Below are 8977 nucleotides of genomic sequence, written 5' to 3'. Positions count from 1 at the left end.
TAAGCAGTACAAATGCAGTGTCATTGCAACCCCCCCCCAACACACACACACACACACACACACACATGCCACTTGTTTTGAGATGTATTCACAAGGGCACTTTAGACACAGGAAATAATTACTCCCCTCTATTCAAAATTGGGGATCTCAGCTGAATGTTGTCTTCTGGGCGTCACACTCACAAGAACACTTAGGCAAACTTGAGAGTTTAGAGCTGATAAACTTGATTAAGGAGGCTGTATTTTTTTAAACCTATGAAGTAAGCTAGAAGAAGGTGGATATCTAGAAGAGAGAAGACTGAGGGGAAGGAATTCCACAGAGGAAGGCAGAAGTACCAAAAACATTTATGAATGTTATTTAAAATTAATAGTAATAAAAACAAACACACCTCTGTTCTAAGAGTAGTTAAGTTTTCCGTCAGAGAAGACAGATTTTTAACCAGCTCTATACTGTAGTCAATTGCATCAGTCAATTACATCAGGCCTTAATCCACTGTTAATGGGATCTACCACACTCATAATATTGATGTACTGGAAACTGATAGATAAGGAGACCTTTTGCTCTAGGAGTCATTCACTTAAGAAATACTGTCACTAATAAGCACTCTACAGGACATGAAAATACATTTGCAGATAGTACCAACAAAACTGACAGCTGAGCAAGATTTCATGGGGTTTTGACCTTTGTGATTCACTTCATCCTTAAAAGGTCTGTTTTCAGTGAGGAAAAAAAAATCATCTTCTGATATTTGTAGAGAATCCTGTTGTGGAAACAGTTTGACCCTAGGTTTCTGAGGAGCAGTCTCACACACATACAACAGCTAAATTAATTATTTATTTAAATGACTGTACGACAGAGTAACAGCTCGAGCTGGGTGCCTCCGGGGAGGGACCCAGAACAAAAGAATTCTTAATTATACTCTTTACAGTCTTATTTCCCTGCCTGCCAGTGACAGTCTTCCAATCTTCTTTACAGAGTCGGTGGTCTCTTTCCCTCTGATTGGTTCACATCTACATCCCGGGACGGTTGCTAGATGGTTGCTATGTTCCTGCTCCACAGTACCTTATCTTATCTGAAGGTCAGTAGTTACTTCTGTTCATTCTGGTCACTCTGTTCTGTATCCTTGAGAGCTGGTTCTAGCTGATTTTGCAGTTGCGTCGTCAGCAATGTTCTTTGGGTTGCAGTTCAGTCCCGCGGCCTACAGGCTTCACCTACTTTAGGCACTTATGCTAAGCAAGAGTCAGACTTAGGCTAAGCTGAAGCTAAGTTGGCTACAATTCCCTTCTCTAACAGTCTTCCCTTTGTTTTTATGAGCATTCCTGCTAGATATACATATGAGTGATTAAACTAGAGTACAGTATTTATATATACTAAGTTATAATAAAGCTTTTTAAGTTATGCAAAAATCAATAATCTATAGTCTATGTGTTATATGGTTCTGCTAATCAGGCAATGTTCTAGCATATCAATTTATATGATTTAAACACTTCCACTCCAATTAGTTGCCTTATCAGGCACCATACTCGTACATATAAGATGATGACAAGTAACAAGCACAGCAGTATTTGGGCTAGTAGGATTGTGACTGGATGGAGTATGTGATTAAAAATTCCTGTCGCTGTTGGTGACCATCCCAGAAGGGTTTCCCACCATTGATGGTCTCCATCCTTCCTTACTCTTTCTAAAACTCGGTGTATTTCCTCCGTATCGTGATAAACAGTAATTAAAGTTTTTTGCCTTTTATCTTGGATGCATTTCAGCAATTAGTACAAATCGTCATGTTGTAGCAATTTTCTCACTAAAGTGGGATTCATCCTGATAGGGGTAGGCAATAGATTTTGAATTAGTGTGTAATTGGACTGCAACAGCTGCTGAGATGTAACAAGAGCTGAGTAATTAAAGTCACATCCTAGGATTTCAGTAAAGTTACAGATACAAATATTTGAGTGATTACACCTACAGTAATGTTATCTACAGATATGAAATCACAACGGGTTCTCATACAAACACATCCTTTTCCAAGATATACAAGTACAGTTTCAGGAGTTTCATTGGGATGTATTTCAAAATGACAGACATTTTGTTCAGTATCAAGACAAATGTCCTGGGCCTCGATAGTATTACTTTCACAGAGAAATCCCTGTTGCTCTCGCACGACGCATGCGCTAACATCGACCATTTGCCATTTGTTTCCATTATTTAAGGTCCACATTCTATGTTCTATCAGATAGAGTATAGATCCCTTGTGATTCAATCCCAGTGCAATGATAGGGTATATCATATATACCGAAGCATCGCGCATTGTTAGAACAAAAGCTGTGGCTTTATTACTGATAGGGTCATAAGTAAAATTGACCAAATACCACCAAGACTGGAACTCTTTTTTGAATTTTGTCACATTATTCCAAATTATCTTTCGGATTTCAATGGGTAGTGTGCCCTCTTCATCCTCTCTTATAATTGCTGCTACCATAGCTTGTGCCCATAATTGAGTCTGAATACAACTAAGGGCTAGGGAAACGTCCTGTATTATACTGAGTGCATCTACAATTAATTGGTGGTCTTTTTCATTAATTTTTTCCCATTGCGGCAATATATCAGATAAGAGCCATTGGTTAATTCCCAATGCTAATAGAGAAGATCGCAATGGATGTTTTAAGTGGTTCAACTCACTCGTTGTTGCACTTAGTTTATTTACAAGCACTTCGGCATCTATATTATTTAAGACTCCCAATCCTGTTCCTATGATACCAGTCACATCTCTCTCTGTTCATTTTGGAGAGGTAAAGATTTGCTCATGCAACCATGCTGACCATTCCGCGTAGGAGGTACTTAGAAATGGTGAGCAAGTTGGTTTAATTGTGGAGATGTTAATTTGCATTACGAGTTCTACTTGTTTAAGAGACCATGATGGATTAAATAACACTTGTTGTTGGCCCACATTTTTAATTGCATAGGGTCCAATTTCAGAAATTTGAGGGGACAGTGTCCTCTTATCTGGCGTGGTAATTGGAATACTTGTTTTGGGAGGAAAAGTTGCAGCTGGGGTTACTACTGTTGTTGTTGTACTAGGTTCAGTAATGCCTATTTTGAATTTAAACGTTAGCCCTACACTGTTGTGTGCCCAAAGGCAAAATACAAAAACTGGCTGGACTAGAGTAAAATTGTGCCAACAGTCTAATTTTTTGGTGGCACAGTTCTTTTTCAGTTCAGTGTTTGTCTGTACTTTGGTTGTTGAAATTTGAGTTACCCGTCCATGGGTAGATCCATTTATTACCTGGCACCCTATTTTGATCTCCTGTTCGACTTTCCCTAATAGTTGGGGAAGTCTGTTTGTACTATCCCAGCTCTATTCGTTTTCTGAGTAAACCTCTGCTCCATGCATAACCACAGTTGATTGATAGGTTTAGGCCTTTATTGGCTTGTCGGCTTACACTGGAATCTAATCCCATATTCCCCATATATCCAGTATGAGCATGAGACCATGGCCAATTTGTTGATTCCCCATAATGGGTCAAGGTAAGCAACATCATCAGCACGTAAGCAGTATGCACAGCCATCTCATGGGATGGATTACTTATCTGGTGGATGGTTGTTCACGACCCGCTTGACATGCGAATGGTGTATCCAGTTTTCTTTACCTGTAACTTTAACAGCGAAATAAGAGCATAACAGCACAGTATAAGGACCTTCTCATTTAGGTTCTAATTTTGATTTTCTAGAGTATACCTTAATCAGAACTTCAATCCCCAGGCTGTATATCATGTACCTGGTTTTCAGGGGGAGTAGGTTGGTACCACGGGGCTTGCTTTCGAGTGGCTTCAAATCCTTTTTGCATGCCCAGTACATACTAAGTTAACCATTCATCTCCATCCAATAGGCTGGTCTTGGTGGAAATATAGGTTCCCGGTATAGTTAAATGTCTCCCAAAAAGAATTTCTGCAGGTGTTAACCCTATGGGCTGTTTCAGAGTATTCCGAATAGCCCATAGAGCTAAATCTAGGGCTTCTGGCCATTCTAGCCCCGTATGTACACAGATTTTTGCTAATTTTTCTGTCAATGTCCTATTCATCCTTTCTACCTGTCCTGAGGATTGGGGGTGATAGGGAGTGTGTAATTTTCTCTCTATTCCTAAAGACTTATACAATTGGCTGATTACTCCTGCCATAAAATGAGGGCCCCTGTCTGATTCAATTGATTCTGGCGCTCCATATCTCGATATAATTTGTTTTAGTAGGGCTTTTACTACTCCTCCTGCATCTGCCTTTCTTGTTGGAAAAGCTTCTACCCATCCTGATAAATTGGTCCACTACCACTAATAAGTGCTTGTAACCGCAGACTGGCAGCATATCAGCATAGTCTATTTGTAATCATTGAAAAGGGAAATAAGCCCATGGTCGTGCCCCTAATTCCTGGTTTGGCTTGGTGCCTGAGAACTTCTGACATGTTGAGCAGCTACTAACTATTCTTCTGGCAGCTGCATAAACTACTGGAGTCGCCCATACTTGCTGCACCTGGTTAGCTATGGCCTCTGCTCCTCCATGAGCCTTATCGTGGAACCACCTAGTTACAGTGGTTAAATATTTCATTGGCAAAATCGGTTTTCCGCCAATTGTCCGTATTCCTTCTTCATTTTGTTTCACTTCCCACTTTTCCCATTGTTTTTTCTCTTCTATCGAACAGTCTTCTTTGTACATAGTTTTCGGGTCTTCCAAGTTAGGCCATTCAATCTGTTCAGTTCTTGAAATTGCAACCATACACTCTTTTAGTGGCTGACGTGCCGCTGCCTTTGCCGCTGCATCTGCTAGGGCATTTCCCTTACTGATCCCTGTGGTGTCTTTGGTATGGGCCAGGCAATGTATTATGGCAATTTCCTTTGGAAGTTGGATTGATTCTAATAAATCATGTATTTCTCCCTTGTTTGACACACTTTTCCCTGATGATGTGAGGAATCCTCATTCCTTCCACAGCATTCCTACCGCGTGACATACTCCAAAGGCATATCGAGAGTCTGTATAAATGTCAACTTGCTTCCCTTTCACTAGGCAAGCTGCACGTGTCACAGCTATGAATTCAGCCCCTTGTGTGTTCATCCTTACCACAAGCAGTTCAGCTTCTATTACTTGCCCTTGGCTGACCACGGCATAGCCAGTCCACCATTGTCCATGTAGGTAATGGGATGAACCATCTACAAACAGGATCAAGTCTGGATTCTGTAAAGAAACATCAGTTAAATTCGCTCGGGGCTTGCTTGAAGTATGCATCCCCTGTTTGCACTGGTGGTGCTCTTCCCTGTCATCGGGTAATGGTAGCAAAGTTGCAGGATTCAACGTCTTACACCTTTTTAAGACTACATTATCTGCTGTTAAGAGAATTAGTTCATACCTATGTGCCCGCTGTGGGGATAATGTTTGAGTTGCATACTGTCTCAACAGTATTTCCACTTCATGTGGCACATGGATTGTGACAGGATGCCCTAGTATAAGAGGGCGACTTTTCTCTAGTATTGTTGCGGCCATCGCTACTGACTTAATGCATGCAGGTGCTCCCGCTGCAACTGGATCTAACTGTGCAGAATAGTATGCTACTGGCCTTTGGTGGGGACCTAATTTCTGCGTTAATACTCCACTAGCTACTTCCTTCCGTTCGTGTACATACAAATTAAAAGGCTTTGTATAGTCTGGGAGTCCAAGAGCTGGAGCAGAGACTAAGGGCTCCTTTTATTGCTTTGAAAGCTTTCTCTCGCTCGGGGCCTCATGCGATGGGCTCCACCTCCTCATTTTTCGTAGCTTCTGTTAGAAGTTTGGTTAATTCTCCTAATCTCGGTATCCACGGTCGACAAAACCCTACTGCACCTAGAAACCCCCGTAATTGTTTCTTTGTGACAGAGCGAGGGAGCTTCACTATGGCTTCTACTCTCCCTGGGTATATTTCCCGCTGCCTCTCTTTCAGAATAAATCCCAAATATTTTACCTCCTTCTGACACAGCTAGAGTTTGGATGGAGAAGCTCGGTGACCTTTTTCTGCTAAAGCAATACACAAATGTACAGTATCTTTCAAGCAAGTATTCTCATCTTTACTTGCTATCAGGAGTTCGTCTACATATTGTATTAGAGCCGACCCACCTGGTAATTCTATATCTTTCAGGTCTTTCTTTAATATTCGTGAAAAGCTGGTTGGGAACCCTGTAAACCCCTGCAGGAGACGTGTCCATGTCATTTGCTGTCCCTTCCATGTAAAAGCAAGCAAAGGTTGACTTTCCTCATCTATTGGAATGCTGAAGAATGCTGCAGTTAAATCAATCACAGTAAAACATTTTGCCCAATGGGGTATCTGCAGAAGTATAGTGGAAGGGTCAGGTACTACTGAGTGTGGAGCAATGACATGCTGATTAATCTCTGTCAAATCTTGTACAAAATGATATTCTGGATCCCTATCCTGATCGAGCCTATTTTTCTTTACAGGGAGTATGGGGGTGTTACATGGGGATACACATGGTTTTAAAATCCCTTGAGCTAAGTATTGATCTATCTGTTTTTGCATACTTTTCTTGGCCTCTTGGGGAATTGGATATTGCTTCATGGCTGGAGGAGTTCCTCCCTTTGTTTTTATATTCACTGATTGAGCCGAGACTAGCAGTCCCACATCAGTACTAGTTCTGCTCCACAATTTCTCCGGTACGGATTTTAATGCTTCTGGTATTTCTAATTCAGTACCCAGACTTTCAGAAACTACGCTTACCTCCATGATTATCAAATCCATTCCCTCGGGGGATAGGTGTAGTTCTACGTCTAAGGCTTGCAGGAGATCTCTTCCTAATAGACACACGGAGGAGCTCTCGACTAACACGAATCTTCCCCACACACTTTTGTTTCCAATTGTCAACAGTAGTGGCTTACTGAGGCATCATTCCCCTTGTCCTGTAACCCCATGTATTAAAACTTTATCTTTAGTCTTTGTTCCCTTTAGGACAAAATTTAGAAGAGATAAGGTGGCTCCAGTGTCTACCAGGAATTCGATCTCCTGTCCTTCCACTTTACCCATCAAGCGACCCTGTCCATTTAACTGCACACCCCACATTTCAAAAATTTCTATCTCCTCAGAGTTTTCGGCTTCCCTCGTTTCTAGTCATTGTGAATGTCGTTCACCCTTCCAAGCTGATCCACTTTCCTGGAGGCTCCTTACTCCTGCAGACCTTCTTGGGCAAAGGGGACATTCTTTCTGCATATGTCCTAAATTTCCACAGTAATAACATTTTGGTTCCTTACTTTCTCCCCTTCCTCTCCTACCTCCTTCTTGTCCTCACCCCGGGCACGGGCTTATTCCTCTTCTGTCTCTACTTTTTCCTCTACTTCTTTCCCTGACTTGCAAATTCTGTGCTAAAGCTGCTGCCAAGAGATTAGCCTCTTGTTGCTTTTCCCTTTTCTGTTCCCTAGCTTGTTCCACTTCCTGTTTCTCCTCTTGTCCATCATAAACAAACACTGCTACACTTAAAATCTTTTGCAAAGTCTCTCGTTGCCATCCTGGCATATGCTCCTTAAAGTATTTACGTATATCCGGAGCTGCTTGTTCTACAAAGACAGTAGCACGTCGTTAAAATTCTGCAAAGTCATTCCCCTATATTTTAACAAAGCTTGTTGCAGTCATTCCCAAAAATCACTAGGATGTTCATCTAGTCTCTGTCTACATTCCTGCACTTTAGTCCAGTTCACTCTTAATTTGCTACATGCTCTAATAGCTTCTACTAAGTTCCGGAGTGCTGTCTGGCAAGTGGCTCTGTCCTCTATATTATTGTAATTCCGGTTTGGATCATTCGCTGGCCATGGAGTCCGACCTCCCCTGGCTCGTTGTGCTAATTCAATATCCTTACTAGTTATTTTATTTCGCTCGTCTGGTCGGAACAACTCCCTCAAGAGTAATTGGGTATCTTCCCACTTCGGATTATACCCAGTGCATATATTAGAAATTAGCTGAGTGCACTTTTCCGTGTCCTCCCACAACCTGGGCGTTTTGATTCCCCATAAAGCCAAATCACTCGAACTCCAGGGGTGTTTAGTAAACACCTGCAACACTGGAGGAGCCCCTGTCTTTCTTGTACTGAGGAGTACAGAACTGGACACAGGACTCCAGGTGAGGCCTCACCAGGGCTGAGTAGAGGGGCAGGATCACCTCCCTCAACCTGCTGGCAACACTCTGCCTAATACACCCCAGGATTCAGCAAGGCTTTTGACACTGTCTCCCATCACATCCTCCTAGGTAAGCTCAGGAAGTGTGGGCTAGACGAGTGGACGGTGAGGTGGATTGAGAACTGGCTGGATGGCCGAGCTCAGAGGGTTGTGGTGAATGGCGCAGAGTCAAGTTGGAGGCCTGTAGCTAGTGCGGTCCCCCAGGGGTCTGTCCTGGGTCCAGTCTTGTTCAATGTATTCCTCAGTGACCTGGAGGAAGGGACAGAGTGCACCCTCAGCAAGTTTGCTGATGATACTAAACTGGGGGGAGTGGCTGAGACACCAGAAGACTGTGCTGCCATTCAGAGGGACCTGGACAGGCTGGAGAGCTGGGCGGAGAGGAACCTCATGAAGTTCCACAAAGGCAAGTGCAAGGTCCTGCACCTAGACAGGAATAATCCCATGCACCAGTACAGGCTGGGGGCTGACCTGCTGGAAAGCAGCTCTGCAGAGAAGGACCTGGGAGTCCTGGTGGACAACAAGTTAAGCATGAGCCAGCAGTGTGCCCTTGTGGCCAAGAAGGCCAATGGTCTCCTGGGGTGCATGGGCTCCCAGACCCTTGACCACCATTCCCAGAGCTATGAAATCCTGTTTGATGGTATCCAATTTGCCCTTGGTGTCATTAGAGCCTGCTTGGAAGAGCAGCAGAGGGTAATAGTCCGATGCATGGACAAGCCTTGGCAATCTTTCCATGACATCTCATATTCGATCCCTTGGCAGGCAACAAACCTCTCTAGACAAGAGGTCAACAG

General features: G+C 42.9%; 1 pseudogene; it reads right to left on the bottom strand.

Moving 5' to 3' along the window:
• Window positions 1-1425: 1425 nt before the first annotated feature.
• Window positions 1426-4757, bottom strand: LOC138064226 (uncharacterized; annotated as a pseudogene).
• Between the last annotated feature and the right edge of the window lie 4220 nt (window positions 4758-8977).

Source organism: Struthio camelus, chromosome W, assembly GCF_040807025.1.
Source record: "Struthio camelus isolate bStrCam1 chromosome W, bStrCam1.hap1, whole genome shotgun sequence".
In the NCBI taxonomy this organism is placed as follows: domain Eukaryota; kingdom Metazoa; phylum Chordata; class Aves; order Struthioniformes; family Struthionidae; genus Struthio; species Struthio camelus.
This window is presented reverse-complemented; position numbering and strand designations above follow the sequence as displayed.